This window comes from Rhinatrema bivittatum, chromosome 13 (genome assembly GCF_901001135.1).
Source record: "Rhinatrema bivittatum chromosome 13, aRhiBiv1.1, whole genome shotgun sequence".
NCBI classification, from domain to species: Eukaryota; Metazoa; Chordata; class Amphibia; order Gymnophiona; family Rhinatrematidae; genus Rhinatrema; species Rhinatrema bivittatum.
The window spans coordinates 50,497,465-50,512,461 of record NC_042627.1 but is presented as its reverse complement, the minus strand read 5'-3'; the positions used below and the strand labels follow the sequence as shown (position 1 = coordinate 50,512,461).

The 14,997-nt window shown below is 40.4% G+C and overlaps 1 protein-coding gene across 1 annotated transcript in view; it reads left to right on the top strand.

Moving 5' to 3' along the window:
- The window catches only part of UNC13C (unc-13 homolog C), a 688,103-nt gene that overhangs the window by 542,846 nt on the left and 130,260 nt on the right, over window positions 1-14,997 (top strand). The gene's annotated exons all lie outside the window — the stretch shown is intronic.

Here is a 14,997-nt window from a genome sequence, read left to right as displayed (position 1 = left end):
TGTGCTGTTTAGATTATTATATATATCATAGGTAGGCAAACGTTTTTGTGGGGCTATATTACAAGTTATTGGCTGCAACAGAGTCTGAGGAGTCTCCCTCTTGGAGCTTCTCAGCATGACAATCAAACCCCCAGAATTTGCTGCAGGCATTTCAGAATTCAGCAGGATTAAGCTCCACCATTTTTAGCACCAAAAGAGCCCCTGCAATCATGGAACCCAGCCTGTACCAAAATCAGCAAAATCTTCAAGCCAACAGAGATACATCTTAGGGCAAGTGGTATGAGGCATTTTCCAGGCTAGCAGACTACCTCACCTTGGTCACAAATGCAAAATACAGACAGATCCTCACCAAATAAGAATAAAAAGACCGTCAAGTATAAATAGAAAGGTGCAGACAAAAATCTGAAGTGGAAACCACTACAAGCCGGACTCATATGCAGTGCAATAATGCATAACTGAAATATCACCATTCCTCATAAAACAAAATCAAGAAATATAAATCAATCATAACAATGAGTAAATCATACTAATAAAAAGAATATTTCAAAACAGATGACAAATGGAATAACATTATAATTAAGAAGAACAAGGATAAAAAACTTTAAACATTTCCCAAAAATCAATTAAATATTTCAAAACTGCAGACATATCAAACATCCAATAATTAAAACTAATAAAGATTTTTAAAAAGTCTCCTTCTCCATATCTGAATTTTTTTATTTACATCCACCCTGAGACTGTAGTGGATTAGTGGAGGGGTGGTAGAAGGAATACACACACAAACCCTTCTACCTTCTCTTCTCACTTCCACTTCCTCCCTTCCCCTTTCCTCTCACTCACCTTTCAGCCATTCACCCCTCCTTCCTCAATCACTCAACCCCTATTCCCGCTGTCTCTTAACCCCCCTTTTCTCCCCTCTGTCTGTCACTCATCCTCCCTCTCAATCCATATCCCTCTGTCACTCACCCCCTCACTCCCATTCACCCCTTCCCTTTCTTCTGTATCACTCACCTCTCCCTTTCATTCACTCCTCTTCCTTCCCTCTGTAACTTACTCTTCCATTCAATCCCCTTCTCTTCCCTTATTCGTATTCCCATCCTTCTCAGTCATTCACCCTTCTTTCCCACTCATCCCTTTACCTTCCCTGTCACTCACTCACCCTCTCCCTCTCCTACTCTCTTCCCTTCCTTCCCCTCTTAGTCACTCACCACCCTCACCCCCTTCCTTCCTTTACCCATATCTCTTCCCTTCCCTTTATAATCCACCATATGACTCACCCTTCCTCCCCAGGTCCTCTAATTCTTCCTGCTGCTGGGTGCTGGAATTGTCATTACATAGCGACAATGCTCTGATCTGCTTGCCCATGTGCCCAACAATGCAGGGTTCAGCTTATCATTAAGTATGAACTAGGGTAGGCAACTTGGAGCATTGATGGACTGCACATATGTAACTTTTACAAGAGACAGATAGGCCAGAGGAAAGATAGTGATGGGCCATAGTTTGCCCACCCCTGATGAAGATTATTGAATAGTTATTATTTGTGCTAAATTTTAAAATGGTTGTTCCCTGCTTGGCATATTATCAATGAACAAGTTCAATATATAAAATGAAACATAACATTGTGGACACAGCATAATAAACATAGCATAATAAATTACATCCTATAATAATAAATCGATATGAATAACAAAATCAAAACCTAAAATCAGCATTAACTACAGTAACTATGTAATAACATAAAAGTGAAACTCAACCCAATAAAACCCCAAAACTAACATCTCCCCACTTAAACAAACTGCATCTCCCAGAACACTTTCTTTCATGCCTAAAGAGATGATCCCGTTAGTTTGGCCCTTCAGTGCATTTCCCATAGAATGAGAAGCTCGAGGACTAAGGGATCATTATATGAAACTGAAGGAAGGAAAGCTCAAAAGGAATCTGAAATAAAGCCTTTTAACTGGTATCTAGGGCAGACTTCCAGCAGAGGTGGTCAGAATGGAAACATTGGTAGCATGAAAGCATTCTCAGGACAAACACAAAGGCAGGGGAAGGGAGGGAAGAAGAGCATAGATCAAGTAGAATATGTAGCAGCACAGTAGGCAGGCACAAATGGGCAGACTGCATGGACCAAGTGGTCTTTATCTGCCATTAATGTCTATGTTTTTGTGTTTGTAATTTCTGGAGAGCAATTCTGCCTATCTGAAAAGGGATAGTGAGGGTCATACATATTTGCAATGAAACTAATAATGTTTTGCACAATTTTGAGAAAAGCAAGCCAAACTGTGAGTTTTAGTCTTTCTAAGATATGTAAGTTCTCTACATAATAGTTTGTTGGGGTTCTTCACATAACATTTAATTATTTTTATTCTCCAAAAGAAACTAGTATATTTTTGCTATAAATTTTTCAAAGTGCTGAATTTTCCCATCTTAGTTCTTTAGCCACATACATGCAGGCACTTCTGAGATGGCTGGTCTGAAAATACACACTTAAAGGTGAATTTTAAAACCTTGATGTGCGCCAAAACTGGGAGGGCCAGCGCACGCCAAGTGGATTTGAAAAGCCATCCAAGTACGCGTGTATTTCCCGCTGCGTGCACAACTGAAAAGTTCAAAAAAGGGGACGTGGCATGGGTATACCTGGATTTCAACTTCAAATTAGCACGTAAATACTTACATGCCCGGGCGCTCACCGGGGCCCCCTACCGCGTAACTTTAATTCTGCTATGGATGGCGTGTAAGTAGTAAAACAAAAAGATATAGGCAGATCAGTGGGGCTTTAAAGGTAGGAGCTAACGGGAGAAGGGAGACCATTAAACAAAGGGAGCTTGGAAGTCCTATCCCTTACCTGGCGAAGTGGGAACGAACCGGGAAAACTAGAAATGATGTCTGCTTGCGTGCCTATGAAAATCCCCCCTCCCCCACTTTTGTGCGTCCATGTAAAATTGTGCACGCGTGCACGCAGTCAGTCCATTTTACGACGTGCGCATATATGTTATAAAATGGCCACATCACTGGGTGCAGGCTGACGAGCGTGCGCACACGTGCACCCGCGCACCAGTTTAAAAGTTACCGTCTTACCACCCAAACTTCAGGAAGGATTATAAAGGTGTTAGAGGAGAAGAAGAAGCAGTGTTTCTGCTGTTACAAAAACTGAGTGTCACACAGCAGTCAGAAGACTGAGAAGTTCCTCTGAGTCCTAAGTAAAAATGTATTTACTAGAAGAAGCTCATACTTTGTAGCCAAGTCCGTATAGCTGTGTGTTTACGCACTTAGTAGGAGGTACATCGCCTTCGGTCAGCCTGGTTTCTCATGTTTTTCTTTCCTTTAGACCTTCTATTGCACAGCAATATCTGCATGTAGTATATTTGGGGTGTTTTGTTTTGTATTTATTTCTAAAGGCTGTTTCTTAGAATCTAGATTAGTTGAACTTATTAAGTAGTTAAAAGTTCACTAGAGCCATTACTTTTGCACACCTGCACTGATTTTCAAAATACTTTTGAGCTTATTAAAGAAAAATGTAGTGGAAGTTGTTGCAAAAGATATTTTCTTTATTGATTGAACAAATTGCTCTACAAATGAAAAAAAAAAAAAAAGAGAGCCAATCTTCTATTAATGTAGAGGTAAATTGAAAAGGAAACTTTAGTATGCTCGAGAAACCATTCCAAGTTAATAAGTTTAACTTTACAGTATTGTATGGATATTAAATTGTCAGAGTAAAGCTATGAAAACAGAAAAGTTGGTTTCTCAGCTTATTGCATTGGGGATATTGTCATAAAAACCAAGAAATGCAAGAAACAATTTATTACAAACACCTCATTAAAAAAATTTAACAATTACAATATTAATTGAAACTGTTTATATTTCAAAATTTCAACCAATGATGAATGCATCTAATAAACAAATATCCTGCCCAACCTACCCAATTAATCAAACCAGGGCCCACACAACAACATAACACAAACAAACATAAAACAAAGACTCACAAAGAAAATTAAAAAATTTGTCCAACAGATCAGATCCAAAAAAAAAAGACAGATCTTAGAATGTTCCAACTGAGGTTGCAGTCAATCGATAACTGAAAAAATTTGCAGATAATAAAGCCTATGAGGTGAATTTTAAAAGTCCGGCACACGAATAAGTCGGGCTCACATGTGCTGAGCGGATTTTAAAAGCTGCCTGAATACAGGTGTATCTCCTGCAGTGCGCCCATCTCCAAATATTTCAAAAAGGGACAGGGTGTGAACCAGAGATGTGTGCATAAATACTTACGTGCTCTGGCATGGACCAAGGTCCCCTGCTGCGTAACCTTACTTCTGCTATGGATGACGTATAAGTTCAAAAATAAAGAAACCGAGGCAGATCAGCGAGATTTTAAGGGTCGGGGCTACCTAGGGAGAGTGAAGGCTATTAAACCAGGGGGGTTTGGAGGACCTACCTTTTAACTGGGTGAACTGGGGACAAACTGGTAAAACTGGGGTTTGGTGTCGGCGCCTGCCCCTTTTAAAATCCCCCAATTTATGCAGTAGAAGAGGGATTTGCGCACATATGCATGCGGCCACTTAAATATTGGTGCTCGTGTGCGTGCAACCAGGCTATTTTATAATATGCACACATATGATATAAAATGGCTGCGTCCCTGGGCGCGGGCTGGTGTGGGAGTGCAAATGTGTGCCTGCACACTGGTTTGAAAGTTACCGTCCCTGTGTCCAGAAATGCTGCATAATATTCCCCATGTGAGGGGCTGATGCTCCTCTCGCATGCTTTAATAAAAATAAATCCAAACACTGGAGGTGTTTCAATAACTAGAGTGACAAAAATATCACCAAGATATTAAATGAGGTTGAGACCTTCATGTAGACATAGTAAGCTGGAGCCTTAGAACATTGAACTTTGCTGCAAACGTTTCCACAGCTTTTGTGCTATGCTACGTTTTCTATCCATTGGTCTCATTCACATTTTTTATATTTTTGTAATTAATTTATTTTAAATTGCAAGTAAAATGTCAAGCTTTACTGAATAGCGATGGAGAATTTATCTTGTATAGAATTCACTTAAGCTGCTGCAATATTCTTTTGTGCTATGCACAGCCCGACATGATGCGCGTTTCGAATACTTCATCAGGGGCAAAGTGCATTTCTTGGAAGCTTGCAGTTTGTTACAGTGAATACCCATTCAGGCATAATGGGATGCAGTGGTGTAGTGAGGGGGGGGGGGCCAGGGGGCTAAGGCCCCCAGGTGCTAGGCTGTAGGGGGGCACCAAGGGAGCAGGGGATCCCATCCCGCACAAAGAAGAAAAGGCTCTACAGCCACTGGGGTGCCTATCCCACATGGTGTCAGAGGTAGAAAAGGCCCACAGCTGCCAAGGGAGTCCATCCCACACTGTGGCAGAAGAGGAGGTGGCCGCGGTCAATGGGGAAGTCCATTCCGCCCAGCAGAAGAAGAGAAGGCCCACTGCCACCGGGGGAGCCCATCCCACCCAGCAACAGAAGAGGAGGTGGCTCGCAACCTAACTGAAGGAGAGGGACTGGAGCTGGAGCCAGAACCTGTGTACATGTGATTGTGTGGAGGAGTAGGAGTGGAACCAGTGCTTGTGGAGAAGAGAGAGTGGAACCAGCATACAGACCCAACACAACCAGGTGTGCATTCCGTGTAGTTGCACAGGGCGGCACACCCGAGGGGGAGGTGGGCCGGCAGCAGCAAGAGAGGCCACAGGGCTGCTATTGGAGCCTAATCCACCAGTCGTTGAAGAAGGAGAGAGGCTGCTGGCACTCAACCCGCTGGCAGCCGAAGAAAGAGAAACACTGCAGGGTGCCTTTGCTCAAACTGCTGGTGGCTGCAAGTGAGAGGCCCAGGTCTTCTGTTGTGCGTGCACCTGCGAACAGCTTCCACTCCCCTGCCCCCACCCCATAAAGTAAGAAGGTCAGTAGGCTGTGAAGGAGCTCATCCCGCCACGACCCAAAGACAAGAGGCCCGTGGGGCCTTGGTGCTCATCCCACCATGGCCCGAAGTCAACAGGAGGCCAGGTATGTATTAGGGGTGTGCATTAGTTTTCGACGTATTGGCAATCCACAATGATTATGTCCCTATTCGTTGTATTCGTGGGGTCACGAAACGTATGGTGAACCCCCACGAATACAACGTATCTAACGAATAAACCTCCCACCCTTCTGACCCCCCCAAGATTTACCAAAAGTCCCTGGTGGTCCAGCGGGGGTCCTGGAGCGATCTCCTGTACTCGGGCTGTCGGCTGCCGGTATTCAAAATGGCACCGATAGCCTTTGCCCTCACTATGTCACAGGGGCTACCGGTGCCATTGGTCGGCCCCTGTCACATGGTAGGAGCAATGGACGGACGGCGCCATCTTGTGCTCCTACCATGTGACAGGGGCCGACCAATGGCACCGGTAGCCCCTGTGACATAGTGAGGGCAAAGGCTATCAGTGCCATTTTGAATACTGGCAGCCGACAGCCCGCGTGCAAGAGATCACGCCAGGACCCCCGCTGGACCACCAGGGACTTTTGGTAAATCTTGGGGGGGGGTCAGTAGGGTGGGGGGGTTGTAGTTAATTAAATTTAAAGGGTTGGGATGGGGTTTTTTTGGGAAACGAATAAATACATAACTAATGAACGGATCAGGGTCCCTCGAGAGCGGATGCAACGGATTTGGCTCCCCACGAATACAAATACCAAATGGGACGAATCCGTTCCTGCTGCACATCCCTAGTATGTATGTGTGTGAACTTGTATGGGTGTGTGAGTGAGAGCTAGTGTGTGTCTGAGAGCCTGTGTATGTGTGCATGTGTCTATGTGAGAGCCTGTGTGCCTATGAGAGTCCATTTGTCACATATAAGCACATATATATAAGACACAAAAAAATAGTAAAAATGAACTGAGATGTTAAAAGAGAAAATCAGCGATGTGAAGACCCGCCCCCCCTCCGACGTCATGACGACCAGCCAGCGGCGACCCAATTAACGGCGCGATTACACCAGGCGTCGTGCAACGAAGGGGTTTTCCCCTTTGTGCTCCCCTTCGTGCTAACCTTTGTGCTCCTTCTAATATAATTATATTTATGTTTATGTTAATAATTTAACTTTTATTAATGTTATTTAGCTTTTTGCTTTGTTTAAAATTATTTCATTATTGACGTTTAAATGTATTAGACTAAGGAATTTTACTTCCTGCTTATTCTGTTTCATTGTAAACCGGTTTGATATGCATTTTATGCAGGAAAATCGGTATAAAAAAACTAAAAATAAATAAATAAATATAGGCTGTCACAGGCATACACACACACACACATAATGTATCTGTGAGGGAGAAGGAGCCTGTGTATGTTAGAAAGAGGGAGTGTGTAAGAGAATGAATGTACTAGGTTTTAAAATTGTAAACAGATTCACTAGGTATTAATCTGTACCTAGTTAATTTGTCTTAAACGTTATCTCATAGTTTTTGTTCCATGTAAAGGCTACGCCTAAATGATAGCTACGCTGCCAAAGTTCCAAGTTATATGTAAACCAATACGATGTACAAACGGATGTCGGTATATAAAAAATTCTAAATAAATAAAATAAATAAATACTATTGTGCGTGTGTGTGAGAGAGAAGATAAAATTTGTGTGGCCTTATCTCCCCCAATCCACGACAATCTCAGGGTGACTGGAAATCAGAAGATCACAGGTAGGAAGAGCAGAAGATTTTTTAATCCTTATTATTCTAATTATTGGGTGTAATTTGATGATTCTGCTCTTTGAAATTTTTTTTGGTGGGGGGAAAAACATTTTTTAATTATTGGATTTATTATTCATCAGATGTTTTGAAATATTTTATTGGTGTTTGGGGAATTTGGAATATTCTATTCATTAACTGGTTTGAAATATTTCTTCTTTTTATGAATATGATTTTACTATTTTGATTGTTGTATATGTCTTGATGTTATTATTTAATGTTTTATGAAGAATGGTAATGTTTCTGTTTTTCCATTGTTGCTCTGCATATAGAGGCTGGCTTGTTGTGGGTTCCAGTTCAGTTCTCAGCACGTTTCTGTTTATACTTTCTGATCTCTTTATTCTGTATTTGGTGATGGTCTGTCTGTTTTCTGCATTTGTGACCGAGATGAGGTATTTAGGAGAGGTATTTTATTGGCATGTAATTTCTGTGTAGGGATCTACAGCAGCCTGGTTTTGCAGTAATTGTTTTATTGGTATACTAGAGCTTGGTGTAATATGTGAGATGTTGCCTTTTCATAGATAAGACTGTAGGGTTGTTTTTGTATGAGTTTACTATATTGTAATTGTAATTCTGTTTATTCATGGCTTTCTGAGGGCCAAGCTCACACCCAATACGCATAAAAAAAGTCTGATTCCATAGAAGTTCCAAGTATCTGTTTTGCAAAGTTTTCTGGTTAGCACCACAGGAGAGCATGTAAATATAATATGCAGGTTGTAAGTGTTGTTATTGCCTCAGAAGACTGTACTTTTTAATGTTTTTTCATGTAAAATTTGTGCGTGTGTAAAGGGTATGAGTGTGTGTGGAGAGGTGGCATGTGTGCAAGGCTTTTAGGTTTGACTAGGGTACCTCTTACCTTTCCCTATCCATGGGTTCTGGGGTGGGGGGGGGGGGCATTTTAGTTTTAAAAAAATATAGATTGCATGACGGAGCTGGGCTTTATTTGATGGCCCCAGGACAGAAACTGAATGACTGGGGAGGGCAGCACAGTAAGTTTTCACACAGGGCAGCAAAAACGTTAGCACTGGCCCTGCCAGCGTATGTGTGTATGTATGAAGGAGAGGAAATGGAACTTGTGTGTGTGTGTGTGTGTATATATGGAGGAAAGGGAATGAAACAAGCCTGTGTGTATGCAGGTACTCTTCAGACATGTGCCAATTCAAACTTTTTTCTATGCGTAGTCTTTAATGAAGGGACATAGACCCCCAGACCCGACTACAGACTTCCAGATACTGGAAGTCTAGGAATTACAAAATATTGCATTGCAACTCATTTTTCTAGAGTGATTTCTTTTATCATACCGTGCTACATACTTTTTGAGAACAGGACTAAAAACTAGTGTTTGAGATGGAAATGAAAAAGCTAGGACTTACCAGTCTTAAAGAAGAAATATGATACAATAGATGTTCCTCAGTTGATGGCATTTGGCTGTTTCATAGTTTAGAAAAGCATTCACTTATTCCCATTTCTCTTTTTCTCCCCTGCTTCTTGTTCATTTACAGAAAAGATGGTGTTTCAAGGCCATAGTCTGCTGTGCTTTGTACAGCTTTGCTAAATGTGGCAGTAGTCAGTGATGGGTTTAGGATAAAGCTACAACTTAAGGCGGGGTGGCCAATTCTGGTCCTTGTGAGCCACAAACAGGCCTAGTTTTTTCACTGCCTCCATTGTATGCAAATCTATCTCGTACATATTCAGTGTTTGTGGTCTTGAAGTCTGGAGTTGGCCACCCCTGGCTTGGGACCTCAAAATATTAAAAAATTGCTAAATTAAGTTTTGGGTTGGTTTTTGTTTTTCTGGGTTTTTTTGTATTGCCAACTTAGCATATCTTAGTGCTTCAGTATGTCTTAATCCAGCCATGCTGGTGGTTAGTGAATAAAGTGATAATAGCTGTTGAGCTCATTATCACCCTAGTTCCATATTTTGCATGCAATTGCATGCACATTTTTAATGTGTATGTGCATGCTCGATTTAACATGAGCTTTATCTGCACTAAATAATTACTGGCTAGGTAGCTATTTATCCTGCATCTTAAATGACAGCAGCCTTTAGTAATTTGGTCCTTTTGTATGTGAAACCAGTAAAAAAGGATATTTTCATGTATTAGCTCAGTGCTGTATGATGATTTATATTTGTTAGCATTCAGTAGAATAGACTAAAGCAAAATGAAAGCTGACGAAGACGCGCGCGGCAAAGAGGCGCGCATAGCTTTTCCAGCTTTTTCAGCTTCTTTAGATTCTTTGGTTTCTTTGGATAACGCACCCGCACTACGGACGAGCAGAGTCTCTCTAGCGGAACCGGCGCTCCCAAGTGTGCTGTATCCAAGGTAAAATTAACTATCTAGTTCGTACTGTATTTTGCTCAAGATATTTGTAAATGCCGCATTCTGCACGTAAGAGAAGGGCCAGGGAGCGCCAGGCCTCAGACGCAACGGAGCCCATCTCTATCGTGGGTCCAATGGACATACATGTATGACGTGGATTACAAAAAGGGGGATGAAGGATCGCTGGATGTGAAGAGGGGAGAAGAAGAGCCCTCTGCATCCTTAGATCTCCTAACATCTCTCTCCCCTAATGAGAGACTCCCACCGATTAACCCTGCTGAGAAAGTACAGTTGACCCCAGGAGAGTTTTACCCTGCTGAAAGAGCAAGGGGAAACTCTCCCATGGGGCAAGGTGGTCAACTAGAAAATATCTCGGCTATACGTAACAGCATGGAATCCGGACAAACTTCTATCGAGACTGTGGATGAGGGAAATGGGGTTGGAGATAGTGGGCCTCAGTCTATTCAGATTAAACCATTAGTTAAACCCCCGGAGTTCTCCTTGGAAAATATCTGGGAGGCTATTAACGAAGTTAATAAAAACATAGGTGATCAAATGGTGATATTATTGAACATTGTATTAACTACTAAGAAAAATGTTGAGGTTATTGAAAGTGAAAACAAAATAGTAAAGAAAGAATTGAAAAAAGTTCAGGAAGAAATGGGGAAATCAAGGGAATTACAAACCATAATGATTAAAGAGAATTTATTATTACATCTTAAAATAGAAAAATTAGAAAATGCTGCTAGGATGAAGAACATACGATGTATAAATTTCCCTAAAGTACCTAATCTAACTCCTTTGTTTCTACGGAGAAAATATTTGATGGAAAATTTGGGTATTCCTGAAGCAGCCTTACCTGTAATGTCTAAGTTGTACTATCTGCCCCCAATGAAAAAATCAACTGTTATTAGAGAAATTGGTAACTTAAAAGTAGAAGAGTTAGTACAAAATGTATCTCCTCAAAATAAAGAACTAGATATATCTAACTTACTGGAACAAACAGATATAGATTTAGTGGAACCGGCAACATTGATAACTACTTTCATGTTAGAATCAAATAAAGACTGGATATTTAAGAAATTTTTCTTGAATAGAAGTAAAAATTTCATGGGGTGCAAAGTGCAATTATTCTCAGACCTGGCACCTACAACACAGAAGCGTAGGAAAAACTTTCTCGTATTAAAATCTCAAATATTACAACTGGGAATGTTATTCATCTTGAAATATCCCTGTAAATGTCTAATAAAATGTGAAGGCAATACATATGTATTTTTACAACCTGAACAGTTAGTGCAATTCATTCAAAATAGAACGAAATTAACCACAAGCTCCACCCCAAAACCCACATAACAGTCCTATAAGATATGAAGTGATCTCTCTTAGACAAAATAGGTGTAATCCCAGATAGTTTAAAATAAATATTTGAAAGGTAATAATTGTTGAGTAAAGTGTACCTTGGATTCAATTGTGGGCTAAGTACAGGATATTTTGAAATCTAATGTATTTTGTGTGTAATAGGAAGATATATTTTGTCTTTTAAAATTTGAGATTGGGATTTCTAAATATGAACCTGTGATAATTTAAGATAATGATGCTTAAATTGTATTGTAAAATGAATAAATATAAAATAAAAAAAAAATGACAGCAGCCTTTACTAGTAATTTGGTCCTTTTGTATGTGAAACCAGTAAAAAAGGATATTTTCATGTATTAGCTCAGCGCTGTATGATGATTTATATTTGTTAGCATTCAGTAGAATAGATACAGACTAAAGCAAAATGAAAGCTAGGTTCTCTGAAATTTAGCTTGTTTTCCAACATACAACCTTCTGCTGAATCCCTCAAGGTCTCACACTAGGAGTAGTGATACTCCCTCAGATGATATTTTTCCAAGAGGGCACATATTAAGTGAACAACGTTTTGGTATTCAGTGCTTGGCAGAGATAGTCAGCTTGTATCAAACCTGATACAAGGACTCCTGAGACACCTCTCTGCCAGGCCACTTTACAAAAGTCACTTTCAGGAAATAAGATTGAAACATCAATATGAAAGACCTTCATCATAGTTTGGAAAATGTCAGACCCCAGAGTTAAATTGCATATTTCGTTCTGCTGTGTAATATGAGTCTTCCAAATTAAGAAACATTGTAGGCATATTTCCATGCATGTGGATTTCTCACAAACCTTTTTGTTAAAACTACAGATACATTAATTGTAGCAATAATACCCTAACTGGATTTCCAGGAGTTCTTGTATTGAATAGCTGATAATGAATGGACTTTTAAAGAGAAGTAAATTTGTTGACCACTTTTGAGTGATAAAAATGGATAAATGATTTTGTTATACTGGAAGAAATGTGTGCATGTAGAGAGGAACCTGGCAAATTGATTTTCAAGAGGCGACGTGTCTTGTTTCCTGATTTTACGATATGCTTCTCTGACATTCAGTGTTGTATCATTTTCTGTTTTATTGAATGACATAGCATTGACTGTTTGGTTTTATTGCTCTGTAGTTATTGCATCCAATATGTATACAGTGGATTGGGAGGGAAGCCACTAGACCTGCTCAGAAAAGAAATAAGCATGAAAACTTGAAAAAGCAAATACATAGAGCACAAACCTAGCTCATGGGATTCCCCAGATTGATTCTGCCTTGCTGGGAGCCTACCCTTCAGACATTATTATTTGATGCTAAGCTTCAGGACACTTAGGCCACATATACTAAGCATTTTTCACAGAGAAACAAAATGGAAGCCATCTCTTCATACATGAGACACCATGAAATGTCTGCAAAATATTTTCTGTGATTTCACTTATTCCTTCCAAATTGAGCTCCATTCATTCCTTGTGGTATATAAAAGTAAGCATGCGTAATAAATATTTCTGAAAAATGATAGCACAGTTATCTAGTATTGCACAATGCCATATTCTGGGGATGTGTATTTATTTTAAAACGAATGGTAATTTGAACCAAACCAAACATTTTTGTCTCAGTTCATTTTACCCTAAAATGAATGCACAATCCCTCTGAAAATACTGAAATTTTTTGGGTTCATTTGTTTTGGAAAATAGTGTTCTTCTTAGTGTTTAGGTAATTGCCAGGTTCTTGTGGCCTGGTTTTGGCCTCTGTTGGAAACAGGATGCTGGGCTTGATGGACCCTTGGTCTGACCCAGCATGGCAATTTCTTATGTTCTTATGTTATGTTCTTACTAAAATGAATAAAAATGGAGAAAAAAAAATCTATAAAATAAAAAAAAAAGATCCTAAAATGAATAAAAACAAACCAAACAAAAAAAAATGTCCTTGCACAGCCCTACTATGTATAGAATAGATATGGTTATATAGTGCATTGCATTTTGTCAACTTGCTCCATATTTACTGCCCAAAAATTATGGGGGGGGGGGGGGGGGGGGGGGGGACATATTTCTGGGTAAAATTACCTGCTTTTTTTGTTTCTTTTAAAAGACTAAAATGTTTTGGGTGCAATATAAAGTCAAATTGGATCAGCAAAGTCAGTTTCATTAGAAAGATTTTGGAAAAAAGCACGGACATGTTTTTCTCTTGTAATTCCCTTAATAGCACAATCAGTGTGATAAATGCTTGTGCCCTGCATTCTTTTCTCTCTCTGACATCCTGCTTGGCCATCACCACCCCCATCAGCATGAATGAAATGCAATTCTAGAAAATTATGGGATGGCTAAATCCAATTAGCACCTCTGCTTAATGTGTATGGTAATACTGCTTCTATGTGCAAATGTTATACAACATTTAATTAACAATCTTTATATTACATTAGTTAAAGTGAACACCAAAACAACAAAATAGAGAAAAATATGCTAGGTTTCTTTGTAGCCTCTGCTACATGCCAATTTTTGTAAAACTTTATTAAATATAAAGTAGGAAAAACTATTTCATATAAAAAGATAATAGATCATTTGCTAACAGATGCAGCATTAGATATTCCTTTCTGAATCATTTGAACTATATAAGACTGCCCCTTGAGGAATCAAAAGTAATAAGTCCAAGGTGTTCTGATGAAACATATAAAACATTTTCTTTATATTGTGGGGGTTTTTTAATAGTATAAAACAACATTTTTATTTTATTTTATTTATTTATTAGGTTTTGTATACCAACACTAGGACAGACCATCGTAACGGTTCACAACATAATGTAAATGTACAACAATGTAAAACCTAAGGGCCAGATTTTAAGATTTGCGCACGGGCGTATATTTTTACGTGCAACCCAGCGTGTACAAATCTACACCCGATTTTATAACATGCACGCGCAGCCGCAGCATGTTATAAAATCCGGGGTTGGCGCATGCAAGGGGGTGCACACTTGTACACCTTGCGCACACCGAGCCACGCAGCCTTCCTCCGTTCGCTCCAAGGCTGCTGTGAAATCGGAGAGGCCTTGGAGGGAACTTTTCTTCCGCCCCCCCCCACCTTCCGCTCCCTTCCTCTACCTAACCCGCCCCCCAACCCTACCTAAACCCCCCCTTACCTTTATCTGATAAGTTGCGCCTCCCTCCGGACAGGTGTAGGTTACACGCACCGGCCGATGGCCGGCCCACAATCCCAGGTACAGCAGCAAATGGCTACTGTGCCTGGGATTGTGGGCCGGGGCTTGCGCCCAGGGCTTGCGCGCATCACCGGGCCTATGCAAAATTGGCTCGGCGCACGCAGGAGCGGATTCTCGGGGTTACACGCGTAACTCTTTGAAAATCCGCCCCTAAGTGTAATTCTAAAACATAGCTCATAAAACATAAAAAAATACCCAAGATGTTCCGGGCACTTTATAAAACCCATACTCTCAGTATGGAAACAGAGGCTACAGAAACAGTTTATCTAAGGCAGGTGGGGGAGGCGGTGGAGGAGCAGAGTTACTATGCCATGCTGCTTGGGTCCTACACTGAGGTCTGGCATTTGTTGTGTTCCCTGGTCT